Raw genomic sequence first — 15,779 nt, 5'->3', positions numbered from 1 at the left:
AAAAAAAAAAAAACTGATGAAAGGATTTGAATAGACATTTTTCCCAAAGAAGACATACCGATGATCAACAGATACATGAAAAGATGCTCAGCATCACTCATCATCAAGGGAATGTAAACCAAAACCACAACAAAATATCACCTTCTACCTGTTAAAATGGCTATTTCCAAAAAGGCAGGAGACAACCAATGTTGGGATGGTGTGGAGAAGAGGGAGCCCTGGTGTACTGTTGGTGGCAATGTAAACTGGTGCAGCCACTATGGAAAACGCTATATATGGAGGTTGCTCAAAAAAAAAAAAAAAAAAAAAAGAATGCCACATGACCCAGGAATCCTGCTTCTGGGTATATATTTGATGGAAATGTAATCAATAGTGAAGAGACATTTGTACCCTCATGTTCATTGAAGCATTATCCACAATAGCCAAGACATGGAAACAACATAAGTGCCCACTGATAGATGAATGACTAAATCAACTGTGATATGTACACACACACACACACACACACACACACACACGGATATTATTCAGCTACAAAAAAAGAAGGAAATCCTGCATTTTGTGACAATGTCGATGGACCCCGAGGGCCAAGTGAAGTAAGTCAGACAGAGAAACAAAAATATTGTGTATCCTCACTTACATGTGGGATCTCAAAAGTTTGAACTCACAGAAACAGTAAGATCGTGGTTGCCAAGAGCGGGGGGGTTGGGAGCGTGCAGGGAAAAAGAGGGAGATGTTGGTCAGAGAGCATACACTGGGGCGCCTGGGTGGCTCAGTGGGTTGAGCCGCTGCCTTCGGCTCAGGTCATGATCCCAGGGTCCTGGGATCGAGCCCCACATCGGGCTCTCTGCTCAGCGGGGAGCCCGCTTCCTCCCCTCTCTCTGTCTGCCTCTCTGCCTACTTGTGATCTCTCTCTGTCAAATAGATAAATAAAAAATCTTTAAAAAAAAAAAAAAAGAGCATACACTTCCAGCTATAAGTTCTGGGAACCTAGTGTACAGCCTGATGACTATAATTGACTATACTATATTACTGTAAGTTGTTAAGAGAGTAGATATTAAATGTTATCACCACAAACACAAGAAAAAAATTATGAGAGAAAATGGGGGTGTTTACTAACTTTACTGCGGCAACCATTTCACAATACATGTGTGCCTCAAATCATTACACTGTACACCCCACGCCAGCATCGCTTACGTTAATAATATGTCAATAAAGCTGGGAAAAAAGAAAACCCATATAATTCACAATACTAAAAGAATAAAAATAGGGAAATCATTTTATCATCTCAAAAGACAGGAAATGCGTTTGATAAAGTTAAAAAGCCATTAATGGTTCGACAAAACTGAGCCAAGGAGAAATAAGAATTTTCTTAATCTGATTTAAAAAAAAACCCACCACACACAAAACTCTAAAAAACCCCTTCAGCAAACATGTTACCTAACTGTGTAATGTGGGGTGCTTTCCCTTTGGGATCGAAATGAGACAAGAATTGCTTCCTATTATATTGTATTAGAGGATTATATTGTATTAGACGTACAATGAGGGAGCAAAAAGAAATTAAAAGGTGTAAGGATTGGAGAGGAACAAAATCAGCTTGCAGAAAACAGTTTAGCAGTTTCTTGTAAAGTTGAACTGAGGCATACTCTATGATCCAGTATTTTCTTTTAAGATTTTATTTATTTATTTGAGAGAGAGAGAGAGAGTAAAAGAACACAAGCAGGGGGAGTGGCAGAGGGAGAAGGAGTGGGAGAAGCAGGCTCCCCACTGAGGAGGGAGCCTGATAGGATGCGGGGCTCCATCCCAGGACCCGAGGATCATGACCTGAGCTGAAGGCAGAGAGTGAACCTACTTAGCCACCCAGGCGCCTCTATGATTTAGCATTTTCACTTCTAAGTATATACCTAGGGGAGTCCTTGCACAAGGACACAAGACATGTACAAGAATGTTCATAGCAGCATCATTCATAATACCCCCAAGTTGGGCGGGAGGTCCCAGATGCCCACCAAGAATAGAAAGGATAGATTGTTAAAACATTCACGTGGTTGATCACTATAGGCCAATGAACATGAATGAACCATAGCTACAAATATAGACATGAATAAAAACAAAAATAAGGATATCAAGCAAGGGGCGCCTGGGTGGCTCAGCTGGTTGAGCCGCTGCCTTTGGCTTGGGTCATGATCCCAGAGTTCTGTGATCGAGTCCCACATCGGGCTCCTTGTTCAGCAGGGAGTCTGCTTCTCTCTCTGTCTCTGCCTGCCTCTCTGCCCGCTTGTGCATGTGTGCTCTCTCATTCCCTCTCTCTCTCTGACAAATAAATAAATAAATAAAATCTTAAAAAAATATATCAAGAAAAATACATGCCACAGAAGAATGTCTGTAGTGTGATTACATTTACATACAACTCATGAAGTTGGAAAAACTAAGTAATATATTGCTTAGGGATGCACACATACGTGGGGGAAAAATAGGAGAAAAATTATTACAAAAGTCAAGATAAAAGTTACCTCTAGGGAAGATGAAGAGGGCTATTTTTAGAAAGTTTCTAAGACCGGAGGTAGTTGTTATGAGGGCATTTTTTAAAAAGATTTTATTTATTTATTTGACACAGAAAGAGTGAGATCACAAATAGGCAGAGGCAGACAGAGAGAGAAGGGGAAGCGGGCTCTCAGAGAGCCCAATGCGGGGCTCGAGCCCAGACCCTGGGATCATGACCTGAGCCGAAGGCAGAGGCTTAACCCACTGAGCCACCTAGGTGCCCCCTATGAGGACATTTTTATTCTTTAAGCTGTACATATATATTTTTTACATGATTTATATGGGATATATTTCACTATAAATTTTTTTTTTCAAAAGCAATTCCCTTTAGGTCTAATTACCAGTTTATAGAGAATATACAGGATAGTGGAACATACTAAGTGATACCATGAGTAAGCCATCAGCAGAGTCTAGACTTTGGAAAAATCTAGAGAACCAATCCTCGGGTTTCTTCAAAACAATACATCTTGTTTCTTCTCTCTCTCTCTCAAATAAATAAATAAACCTTCAAAATGTCAAGGGGAAAAAAAAAAGAGAAGAAAAAGGAACCTATAACTCACAAAAGACTAAGGGGACATAATCACCAGCTGCCATGTGTGGACCTTATTTGGATACTCATTGAACACAAAGTTACAAATTAAATAATATGGCTATTGCAGTTAATGTGAGCATTAACTGGCTATCTGATGATAATAAGGATTTATTCTTGATTTTATTGGGATGTGGTCATGGTACAGCGGTTGTGGTTAAAAAGGCAGTCCTTGTCTTTTAGGGGTCAGTAATGAAATATTTACAGGTGAAATGACATTAGTCTATGATTTGACTCAAAACAATCCTGGGTGGGAGGGGTAGTATGAAGAAAAGATTGGCCATGAGGTGAAAATTATTGAAACTTATGCAGGTATGTGAGGTCTCACTCAATGTTAACATGTTTGAAATTCTGTATACTAAAAATAAGATAGGGTGCCTGGGTGGCTCAGTGGGTTGGGCCTCTGCCTCCAGGTTAGGTCATGATCTCAGAATCGTGGGATCGGGTCCCACACCGGGCTCTCTGCTCCATGGGGAGCCTGCTTCCGCCCCCCTGCCTGTCTCTCTGCCTACTGTGATCTCTCTCTCTCTCTCTCTCTCTCTGTCAGATAAAGAAATAAAATCTTTCTAAAAATAAATAAATAAAATAAAAATAAAATAAAACCAGAGGGGGGAAAAAAAGAGAAAAAGAAAAAGAAATTTGCTCAATAAAGATCTATTTCGAAAGGGACATTTTAAAAAAAGATTTTATTTATTTGACAGAGAGAAATCACAAGTAGGCAGAAAGGCAGGCAGAAATAGAGGGGAAGCAGGCTCCCCACGAAGCAAGAGAGCCCGATGCAGGGCTTGATCCCAGGGCCCTGAGATCATGACCTGAGCCGAAGGCAGAGGCCCTACCCACTGAGCCACCTAGGCACCCTTGAAAGAGACATTTTGAGGTTCGTTACCTTCTCACCTTGCGCAGAACAGCCACATTTTTCTTCCACAGGACAATCTAGATCTGGGCTTCTCAATCTTTTTTTTTTTTTAAAGTCGACTCCACACCCAGCATGGAGCCCAATGCAGGGCTTGAACTTGGGACCCTGACATCAAGACCTGAGCTGAGATCAAAAGTCAGATGCCTAACCAACTGAGCCACCCAGGCATCCCTGTGCTTCTCAATCTTTAATGTGGAGACAAATCAAAAAGATCTTGCTAAAAATGCAGATTTGAATTCAGAAGATCTGAAGTGAGGCCTGATAATCTGCATTTCTAACAACCTCGCAGTTGATGCCAATGCAGGACTCCATTCAAGAACACAGTCTTTGGGGCGCCTGGTGGCTCAGTGGGTTTAACCTCTGCCTTCGGCTCAGGTCATGATCTCAGGGTCCTAGGATCGAGCCCCACATTGGGCTCTCTGCTGGGCGGGGAGCCCGTTTCCTCCTCTCTCTCTCTCTCTGCCTGTCTCTCTGCCTACTTGTGATCTCTCTCTGCCAAATAAATAAATAAATAAAATATTTTTAAAAAATAAAAAGAACACAGTCTTTTACCTCTTCATAAGCTCTGTTCCACTGGTCTTCGACTACTGACTCATTCTTCATCATTCCTTCCTGGCCCCATTCCCTTCCTGGCTCAGGTTAGATTCCTGGTTCTCCTTGACACTCCCCGGTACCCCCTTCCACACCCTTGCCCTCTCCTCGTCTGTGGAGTTTGCCCAGCGAAACTTCAGTGTGTCGGTGCACCGCCATTAAGTGCTTGAACCCAAGCGCTTAAATGACCCCAGAGAAAACGCCTCAATACATGTTCTTTTTTTTTTTTTCTTTAAAGATTTTATTTATTTATTTGACAGAATGAGAAAGAGGGAGAGCATGAGAGGGGAGAGGGTCAGGGGGAGAAGCAGATACCCTGCTGAGCAGGGATCCTGATGCGGGGCTTGATCCTGGGACTCCAGGATCATGACCTGAGCTGAAGGCAGTCCCTTAACTGAGTGAGCCACCCAGGCGCCCTTCAATCCGTGTTCTTAATAGGCACTCTGCTTTATTCAACTTCCCTGCTCCTTTCTTTAAAATGCTAATTCCTCTGTCTCCAAGAGGACTCTGTCCTCCTCTTTTCCTCTTCCATCTCCTTTTCTCTCTGCTAATGACCTGGCCTTCTACTTCACTGGGAAAATAAAAGTTGACAGATAGCAAGTGCTTCGTCTTCCCAACATCACATCTACAAGCTTACCTGTATCTGCTCCATTTCGTCTCATTATCCCCCTCCTATAAAAAATAAAAATCTGGGGGGGGGGGGGGGGCGCCTGGGTGGCTCAGTGGGTTAAAGCCTCTGCCTTCGGCTCAGGTCATGATCCCAGGGTCCTGAGATCGAGCCCCGCATCGGGCTTTCTGCCCAGCAGGGAGCCTGCTTCCCCCTCTCTCTCTCTCTGCCTGCCTCTCTGCCTCCTTGTGATCTGTCAAATAAATAAATAAAATCTTTAAAAAAAAATCTGTCATCACCTATTCATTCATACACACTTTGGATCTCTTTGCCTCACTCTCTTCCAGCTGGATTACTCTGATAGTTTACATAATCTAGAGGCTTTTTTTTTTAAGCAAATGTAAAATCAAGAGAGTTCCTTGACTCTGACCCATAGCTAAATACCGCCTGATTCCTATTGTCCTTTTCATAGTTTACCTTCACTCACTCCTTACTCCCTCCAATTTTGCCTCCATCCTCGCCACTCCACCAAAATTGCTCGTTGAAGTCTTCAGCTACCTCCTCCATGTTTCTAAGTCAAACAGAAGCTTTTCTGTCCTTTAATTGACTCAGTGCCTCAGCAACCTTTGGCCCAGCTGATAGCATGTTTGACTTTCTTCAGCCTTTCCTACTCCTGTTGCCCCTGCAAACATCCTGATCCAAACCTACTTTTTCTACTTTAGGATATAGTATCACCAACCTGGGAGGCTTCTTTAATATGTACCTTTTCTTCAACCCCTATTAGATCATCAGCAAGACTTGCTTTTTATCCCCCCTACCTCCTTAAGCATCTTTTCAATCTGTCCACTCCGGTTCCATTCCCACTGCAATTACATGAAACTAAATTGTCTCCTATTTCCCAAACAAGCCACCTACTTCCTTGCCTCAGGGCCTTTGTACATGCTGTTGCCTTGCATGGAACACTTAAACACATTCTGAGTTCCATATGGCCAAATTTCATTCTAGGGTAACAACCTTAAAAGTATTCCTAGACTCCAAGCTATTCCCAGATAATCCTGTGAGAAAAGGAGAAGACATTTCCATACCACATTCTAGATACACTCCTGATCCGTGGCCAAAACAGATGCTCAGACTCCTACTTGTTCTAATCAGAACACAAAGTTTGATATACAACCAAGTTTAAGTTCATTTCCAACCATAGCAAAAATTGGCTCTGAATTTCCTCCTGGCTTTCAGTTCCTCCCATCGTAGAGGAAGAGAGTATCCAGCTTATTATTTTGAATTCAGGCTATACACTGGAAACAAACAGAACCCAGTATTTTCCAGCTCCTCTAGCTCAGAGATCTATTTCTCTATCCCTTGAATCTGGTCTTGACCACGTAATTTGTCTAGGCCAATGGAACATTAGCAAACGTGAAACAAGTAGGTGCTCGTAAAGTGCCTGTGCGTTGGGGGCTCCCCTTCCCTTGTTGCTTTTGGAACCCAGCCATCATATGAAGGAGACTGGGCTAGCTCGCTAGATAGGGAGACACATGGCCCAGTCAATTTCAGCTGCCCCTGCCAATCAGCCGACACGTGCATGAGATCCTCTACGATCAGCCGCCGGCAGCCAGTGTGCCAGCTGCCCAGTTACATGAGGGAACCCAGGCAAGAAGTATACCATCCAGATGATCCCACCTTCAACTGCCAACTCATGGCATTAGGAGCTATAAACGAGGGTTGTTTCAAGCCACTGCATCTCAGTGGGGTTTGTAATGCAGCGAAAACGAACAGATACACCTCTTGAAGAAGTCTTTTCGTACTGCAGATCCAGTTAGGCTACTTCCCTACTTAAAATGCTTTAATGGTTTTTCATTGATCCTGAAATACAACCCAAGTCACTTTAGCAAGGCCCACAAGAGGTCCACATAGTCTGGAGGGCTCATCTCCTGCTCTGGTTCAACTCACAATGGGCTCAGCCTATCGACCTCCTGCTGCTCCTCGCGTGGTCCCAGCTCTTTCCCACCTCAAGGCTCTCGTACATACTGTTCCCTCTGTCTGGAATGTTCTTCCTGGCTCTTCACCTGCTTGACTCCCTGCTCCTCTCTCAGGTTACATCTTGAGTATTACACGCGCAGAGGGGACTCCTCTGACCAACTGTTCTTCTCTGCCCCCCAACTGAAGTATGACTGCAGGTGAACATTCTCACATCCCCCTACTATTCTTTTTCGCAAATGCCCTGATTTGAAATAATATATTGTCTTATGTGATGATGTTTAATAGCTGCCTTCTCCAATGAGCTGTCAAGTCCATGAGAACAGGATGTCTCTGTTTTGTTCGCAAAAATAACCCTGAACCTTGCATATTACCTGTCACATAGTAATGTGGATGGATTTTTTTTTTTTTAAGATTCTACTTATTTGTTTGAGAGAGAGAGAGATGGAGAGAACATAAGCAGAGGGAGAGAGAGAGGGAGAGGGAGAAGCAAAATCCCCGCTGAGCTGGGAGCCTGATGCAGGGTTCGGTCCCAGGACATGGATATCATGACCTGAGCCAAAGGCAGATGCCCATCCAACTGAGCCACCCAGCTGCCCCTGGATTTTTCTTTTTTCTTTTTGAGGGAGTTTATCATAGTAATTAACTGTGTGGGCTCTGGAGAAAAGCTGCCTGGGCTTGAATCCTACCTCTATCTCTTACTGGTTGAATGTCTAACTGCTTTGTGCCTCAGCTTGCCCATCTCTAAGTTGGGGATAAAAATAGCACCTGCTCATTGAGTTGTTAGATGGATTGTGTGCAATAATTATTAATTATTTCTTGCCGAACAGGTATCAGCACTGGATAACGGTGAACCAGAAGCTTCTGACATAGCCAACATCTCCTTCCTATGTAGTAAGTATGAACATGGCCATGATTAAATTTACATGTGCCTTCCCCATGGCTAGTTCCTCAGCCAGCAATCTGCCTCATTCTGCAAACATTCGGCCTCAAACTCTGAGTCACCTCTCCAAGATGCGTAGAGCCCCTAATCCTTGAGCACTGACTGGATCTTGGCTCCTGCTTTAAGACTTGATTTCTCCCATAGAGCCAGACATTTGGGGTCAGAGATCAATGTCTCCTGACTGCTGTAAGTGCCCCTCCTTATCACTTGATGATCCCTACGCGAGCGGGGATCAGGAGCCAACAAAGGTCCACGCAAGAAACAGCTCTGCTGGCCCCAAGAAACAGATCGGTCACCCTTCAACACAGACGCGCACACGCACCCACATATATGACAGGAACCAGGCCATCTACCTTGTATTAGAGAGAAAAATATTTCAGAAGGGATAGTTAGTACATTTCCAATCACCAAGTCCTCAAAGGTTTGTCTTTGGGTTCTGGACCGAAAGAAGATCTAGGTGTCCAAAAAAAATTTTTTTAAGGCGAGGGGAGCAGACCCCCTAAGAAAAGCAGTGGGGGGGGATGGTTGGGGGGAAAGGGATGGAGGCGCTCCTTCCACCCCAGCGCCTGCGGAACCAGCACAGCCGCTTCCCAAGAAGGCAGCGGAGGACTGGCGCACAGACCACAGACCCCAGAGCTGCAGCTCCCCAGAGCCGGCAGGCACCTTCCTCCCAATGTGCCCAGTGCCCAATGAGGGTGCCCTGTGCATGCTAATGAGGTAGTCTAGGACAGTTCACAAATAATTGCTCCAAGTGTTCAGTAACTTACCAGGCTGGGAGTCAGTGGGCTGCAGAATGGTGGGGCACAGCTCCTGGGGGACCCCCAGCAGAGGGGGCCTGGTCTCCAGGTATCCGGTGCTCACAGGTTAGTGCCTGCAAGATGACGGATTTTCCATTCAGTCGGGCACCAACCCAAAGGCAGGGAGAGCCGGACCAAAAGGCAAAAGAGAGGAGGGGAACCTGCTTGTGTTTTTGTATTTAAATTGTTTTTGAGCCCACGTAGCCCTGGGAGTCACATGCCGCCTCCAACATCACCGGAGTCATCACATGATACAGGTCCCCCATCATGTGATAAGACAATTCTGCCTAACTTCGGCCCCCCGCCCCCGCCCCCACCTTCCAGACTGACAGATAAAGTGCTTCTGGAGGAGCCCCCCTGAACGCAAAAACCCGCCGTTGAGGGAGGGATGCAGATGGAGTGCGCTCAGAGCCCACGCAACGCTAAGATCTTGATGAATACTTAATACGCCTTTCTCGCTCCTCCTAAGCTACTGCGACTTGGAGCCGTGCCAACCTCATTTGAATTCCAGCCTTTGTGAATAACTCAAGTGTCGCCACCGTTGTTCCAGCAATTGCAGGGCGTTTGAGCTCACACCATCCTGCCTCGTTCTGGAAAGCCCAGCTCGGCTGCCTCCCCGCCCCGCAGCTTCCATGCCGCCTCGCTGAGCAGCGGGAGTGGGGCGGAGGTGGGGAGACTGCGCCCGCTGAACCTTCTAGGCTTTTTTTTTTTTTTTTTTCCCTTCTTCCCAGCTGCAGTAAGAGTCAGGTGGGGCCCGTCTGGCTCTCTGATTAGGCTGTCTCCTCTTTACTTGGTGATCGGAGCTCAGCTCTGTCTGCAGGAGCTCGCTCTCTCTGTGTCTGCCTGTATGCATACCTGTGTTTCTCTCCTTAATCAGGATACAGTTGACACATTTGGCTTCAAGATCTATTGGGCTCATTTCCTCCCATTACAGTAACCTCCTTTTCTCATTTATTCATTCATTCTATCAACATTTTATTAAACACGCATTTTTTTGGAGCACCTACTACGTTGAAGGTCTTGTGCTGGGCGGTGAGGAGGAGAAGGGGAGGGAAGAGAGGTTGAGAAGATGCCTAAAGGGAGGGATCTCTGTTCTTGAGGTGATGCTGTCTCTGAGGGGCAGCAGAAACACACAGGGAGGTAAGCAGATGCACATTTCAGAGCCCCCCACAGTCAGGCACCAGTCTGTCTACACCTGAACTTCACCTCTACCTCCAGCCTCCCTGCCCTCCATTCTGCCCAGCAGAGGAAATGGACTCTAGTCACTTCCAAGTGAATACCTCTGGGCCATTTCTCTCTGCTTCTCATTTAAAGCAAATGAAATTAAAGATTTTTCTCTTGTTGTTCATCACCCTGGGGTTGGTACTAAGCTCTGATCCTCACTCCAATGAACTAGTAAACTGTGTGGACCACTTTCCTTAGGAGGTAGAGAGTGCTTCAACATCACTTTGCAATGTGGGGGCAAGGTGCAGGAAAGGAGGATAATGTTTTAAAGCCAGATGGGCAGCATTGTAAAATACCTCTGAGAGGAAAGAGCCTGCTCCAAATACAGAAAACGTCTGTGCTGTCCTATACAGGAAAGCAGAGAAGGCGTCTATGGCACACACAGATGACTGCCCACCCCCTGATGGCGTTGACAGTATGTGATACTTTGTTTCCTGCATGTGGAAGAATAGGGGTTTAGGGTGGAAATTAGATTTGGGGGTAGACTAATAGAGAATTTACATTACTGTACACCCAAGTTTGTGTGACCATGAATTTTGCATTTGCTATATCGGTGCTTCTGTTGTCTCCCCCAAACAACACACACCTCAAGGGCAGAGATCTTGCCTTGCGCATTTCTACAACTCCTATTCCTTGTCAACAAAATCCCTTTATTGTTCCAACAGCAATGTTGGCAACCCCGGGAATGACTTGAGTGATTGTTCTAGGGGTGGGTATGTGACAGTTCTTGCCGGAGGGGTTAAAGGGTCTACTGCTTGGACCTTCTGGAAAGATTTTTCCTACTTGATAAGAGAGAAAAGCTCGTGAGGAAAAAAGTCCTTTTCTTGCTTGCTATATTTTGCTACCTGGATGTGGTCACAGGAGGCAGCCACCATGTGAAAATGAGATAAAGCATGTCACTGACACGTTAAAGATGACAAAGAAGAAGGACAGAAAAAACATAGGTCCTTAATGGAATTGAGCTGCCAAACTGACCAGGTGTTTTAGGAAAACTGAGAACCTTTATGGTTTAAGCTCCTTCTAGCCAGATATTTTGTCACTTGTGGTTGGAATACATCCTAACTGAAACAGCATCCAGGGAATTTGGCAGCTGCTTCCTGGTCATCAGTGGCCTTTGAAGAAGAGCATCAGTGAGGTTGTGGAGGTGGGAGCTCAGTGATAGTGGGTTAAGAAGCAAATTGAGACATTCTGTTCCTGACAAGACAAAGGACCCAATAGTCATAGAAGAAGTTCTGGATAAAATACAGCAGACATTCCTTTAAGTCAGAGCTGAGCTCTCTAAATGGGAAAAGGAAACAGAAAACCAGAGAGCGAAGCATATCAGTTGAAACCATGCCATCCCTGAAGAAATGGAGCTTGGTGAGGACATGGTAGCTATAGAAGATTAGGTTGTGACTCCAAGCAGCTGTTGGTGACAAATTGTTGTGCCTAAGAGGTAGAACTGAAATTTCCACATCAACGTAGGGACCTTAAAGCATTGTATTCTCAAGGAAAGTGTGGACCAGAACAAAGTTTACCTTTATGTAGAACTAAACATGGAATCTTATGGGATTTGACCTGAGTTCTAGGTCAGGGGAAAAAAAATCGACTCCCCCGATAAGGAAAAACCATGGCCTGTCCTCACTTGTCTTTGATGTTTGAGTATACAATTGACTCTTGAACAACACAGGAGTGAGTGGCACTGACCCCTGATGCAGTCAAAAATCCACACACAACCTTCAACTTTTCAAAAACTTAACTACAGGAGTGCCTGGGTGGCTCCGGCATTAAGGGTCTGCCTTTGATTCAGGTCATGATCCCAGGGTCCTGGGATCGAGCCCTGCATCGGGTTTCCTGCTTGGCTGGAAGCCTGCTTCTCCCTCTCCCCCTCCCCCTGCTTGTGTTCCCTCTCTTGCTGTCGCTCTCTCTGTCAAATGAATAAATAAAATCTTTAAAAAATTTAACTACTAATATCTTACTGTTGACCAGAAGTCTTACTGATAACATAAATAGTTGATTAATACATATTGGTAAAGGTAATATATACTGTATTCCTATAATATAAAGTAAGCTGGAGAAATGAAAATGTTAGTAAGAAAATTGTAACAAAGAGAAAATACATTCGCAGAATGTTAAAAAAAAATCCATGTATAAGAGGACCCACACAGTTCACTGTGTTGTTCAAAGGTCAACTGTAAACTACTTTTATGACCCAAGAATATCAAAATAAAAAATAACACACAAGGAGGGGAGCTTTGGACAGGGAAATATAAAACTGACCTAGAGGCAGATTTCTTAAGCCCCGGCCTCACAGAATTCCCACAGATTAAATTCCCATTGCATATGAGTTCATAATCCAAAATTATAAAACACCAGTTCTTTCAACACATAAAGCACTAGTAGACAGAAAAAAGAGCAGGACAGACCCTGTAAATTTCATATAATAAAACAGTTGAGGGGTGCCTGACTGGCTCAGTCGGTTAAATGTCTAACTCTTGATTTCAGCTCAGGTCACGATCTCAGGATCCTGAGATGGCACCCCATACCCCTGCTCATGTTCCTTGCTCAGTGGAGAGTCTGCTTGTCTCTCTTTCCCTTTGCCCCTCCCCTTGCTCAAACACACACTCTCTCTCTTTAAATAAATCCTTAAACAGTTTAATGAAGTCTTTTTAAAAAAAAAACTTTATGCTTAACTTTTTAAAAAAGATTTTATTTATTTATTTGACAGAGAGAGATCACAAGTAGGCAAAGAGGTAGGCAGAGAGAGGAAGGGAAGCAGGGTCCTGCTGAGCAGAGAGCCTGATGCAGGGCTCAATCCCAGGACCCTGGGATCATGACCTGAGCCGAAGGCAGAGGCTTTAACTCACTGAGCCACCCAGGGGCCACTTTATGCTTAACTTTTAAAAAAGAGAGAGTGCTTTTTGATTCCAAATAAGATGGAATAACAGAAATTAGATGTACCTATCTACCTAAAATTGGGAAAAAAAGAGACAAATATAAGACAACAGTTTTGAAGACATCAAACATCAAATAACAAAGGACAACTAACTGAAGGACAAAGGAAACAAATGAGATCAGCCCTATTATTGTCCCATATCACTGCCTAGAGAGAGGCTGCACTGTGGAGGTGGAACTCCGATTGAGGCTTGGCGGTCTTCCCAAATCAGAGAGAGAGAGAGAGCTGGGAGTCCAGGCAGACCAAGCAGATGGAGTTTTCAGAGCAGGGTACTGGACAGAGCTGCGCTGGAAATGATATGCCTGTGAGAAAACTATCCAGAACGATGGGAAAAAACTACCCAAAAGGATTTGAGAGACCAAGTTTTGGGGAAGACATAGGGCCAGGAATCACTCCTGCTCACTAACCTAGGATGGCAAACTTCCTAATTCACCGAGTATCAGGTACAACTGTCAGAAATGTTTTGCCTCAGTGGTGGGATTGAATTATCGCTAGACTAAACACAACTCTGGTTTAGACAGACAGACTTTAAAAGCAAGCCTTGAAAGGATCAACAAGTAACTTAGATGCAACCCATATCAAAGTTCAACAATATTTGAAGAAACACTGAAATAGCAAGCATATGTCAAAGTAAAATTCACTGTCACAATCACAAATATTATCAGGCTTGCAAGGAAACAGAAAAATATAACTCATAGAAAGGAGAAATAATCAATCAAAACTAACTTAGAAGTGGCACAAAAAATAGAATTAGTACATAAGGAAATTCAAGCTATTATGATTATTATGTTCCATAATTATTCCATACAAGAGGCTAGAGGAAAGATGAGATATGTTAAGTAGAAACATGGATGACATAACATAGAACAAAATCAATCTTCTAGATGTGAAAACTATAATGACTGAGAAGAAAATTATACTGCATAAAATTAAAAGCAGATTATACTTGTAAGATAAGATATTAGTGAATCTGAAGATATAGCAATGGAAATAACTCAAAGTGAAACACAACGAGAATAAAAAAAGATGGAAAGAAATGAACAGAGTATTAGTAGCTAAGGGACAATTTCAAGTGGCCTAATACACACAGAATTAGAGACCCTGAAAGGAGGTAGATAGAAAAAATATTTTAAGAAATCATGACTGAGGGTCGCCTGGGTGGCTCAGTTGGTTGGACGACTGCCTTTGGCTCAGGTCATGATCCTGGAGTCCTGGGTTCGAGTCCCACATTAGGCTCCCAGCTCCACGGGGAGTCTGCTTCTCTCTCTGACCTTCTCCTTGCTCATGCTCTCTCTCACTGTCTCTCTCTCTCTCTCAAATAAATAAATAAAATCTTAAAAAAAAGAAATCATGACTGAAAATTTTCCAAACATTTATAAACATGCAGCTCCCAAAACTAAACAAACACCAACCACAAAAACATAAGGAAATCTATACCAAAGAACACCATAATCAAATTGCTTAAAACCAATTATAAAGGGAAAATATTAAAAGTGGTCAAGAATCACTTTCTGGAATTGCTATAATTTTTTAAAAATTGCTTTTGTGTTGGCTGGAAAAATTGGAATCCTCATGCATTGCTGGTGAGAATGTAAAATGGTATAGCCACTTTGGAAAACAGTTGAGCAGTTCCTCAAAAAGTTAAACATTCAATTACTATTTGATCCAACAGTTCTGATCCTAGGTATATACCCAAGAAGAATTAAAACATGTTTTCATAAACATAATACATGAGTATTCATAGCAACATTAACCGCACTTGCCAAAACATGGAAACCCAAATGTCTGTCAACTGATGAAAGAGAAGCAAAATGTGGTATGTACTTACAATGTAATATTACTTGGCCATACAAAGAAATTAAATACGGATACAAGGTACAACATGAATGAGCCTTAAAAACATTATGTTAAGTGAAAGATGGCAGCCATCAGGAAAAGCACATATTGTGATTCCCTTCATATTGAATATCCTGTATAGGTACATCTGTAAAGAAAAGTGGATCAGGGCTGGGGAGATAAGGATCTGGGGGATGTGGTAACAGCGAAAGCATATGGGTTTTCTTTCAGGGTAATAAAATACTCTCAAGTTGATTGTAGTGATCACTGCACAACTCTGTGAATATACTAAAAACCAGTGAATTGTACACTTTAAATGTACAACATGGGAATTACATTTCTATAAAGTGGCTATAAAAAATAAAAGAGCAATCAGAGAGGGGAAAGACATTTTACAGAGAAACAAAGGTAAGGATGACAGCAGATTTTTGCTGGAAAAAATGCATGTGAAAAGATAGTATAACATTTTTAGAGTACTAAAAGGGGGTGGAGTCAACCAGAACTCTATAACTAGCAATAAATCTTTCAAAAATGAAAGCAAAATAGAAATACTTTTAATCATATAAAAGCTGAAAGAATTCATCACCAGCAGACCCTCACCATAGGAAATGTTCAAGGAAGTTCTTCAGGGAGAAGAAAATGATGTCAGATGGAAACCTGGATCTACATAAAGGAATAAAGAGCAGCACAATGAAGGTAACTGTGTGAGTAAATAGAAATACTTTGTTTCTTATTATTTAAATCCCTATAAAAATAAGAACAATGTTTTATAAATATTCAAAATAAATAGAAGTAAAGTATATGACAAAAACAGCATGAAACCCAA

General features: G+C 43.1%; 1 protein-coding gene across 8 annotated transcripts in view; it reads right to left on the bottom strand.

Annotated features, from left to right (window-relative positions):
- Nucleotides 1-9,189, bottom strand: part of TNRC6A (trinucleotide repeat containing adaptor 6A) — a 198,385-nt gene extending 189,196 nt beyond the window's left edge. For 3 of the 8 annotated variants that reach the window (XM_082714773.1, XM_082714781.1, XM_082714753.1), the window contains exon 1: nt 8,929-9,186. The gene's annotated coding sequence lies outside the window, so the exon portion shown is untranslated. Of the gene's footprint in view, nt 1-8,928 lie in introns of all 8 variants that reach the window. The other 5 variants (XM_082714751.1, XM_082714785.1, XM_082714754.1 and 2 more) reach the window with 4 other exon arrangements.
- Between the last annotated feature and the right edge of the window lie 6,590 nt (nt 9,190-15,779).

This window comes from Mustela nivalis (genome assembly GCF_964662115.1).
Source record: "Mustela nivalis genome assembly, chromosome: 19".
NCBI classification, from domain to species: Eukaryota; Metazoa; Chordata; class Mammalia; order Carnivora; family Mustelidae; genus Mustela; species Mustela nivalis.
The sequence above is the reverse complement of the archived record's forward strand: the minus strand, read 5'-3'. Positions and strand labels throughout refer to the sequence as shown.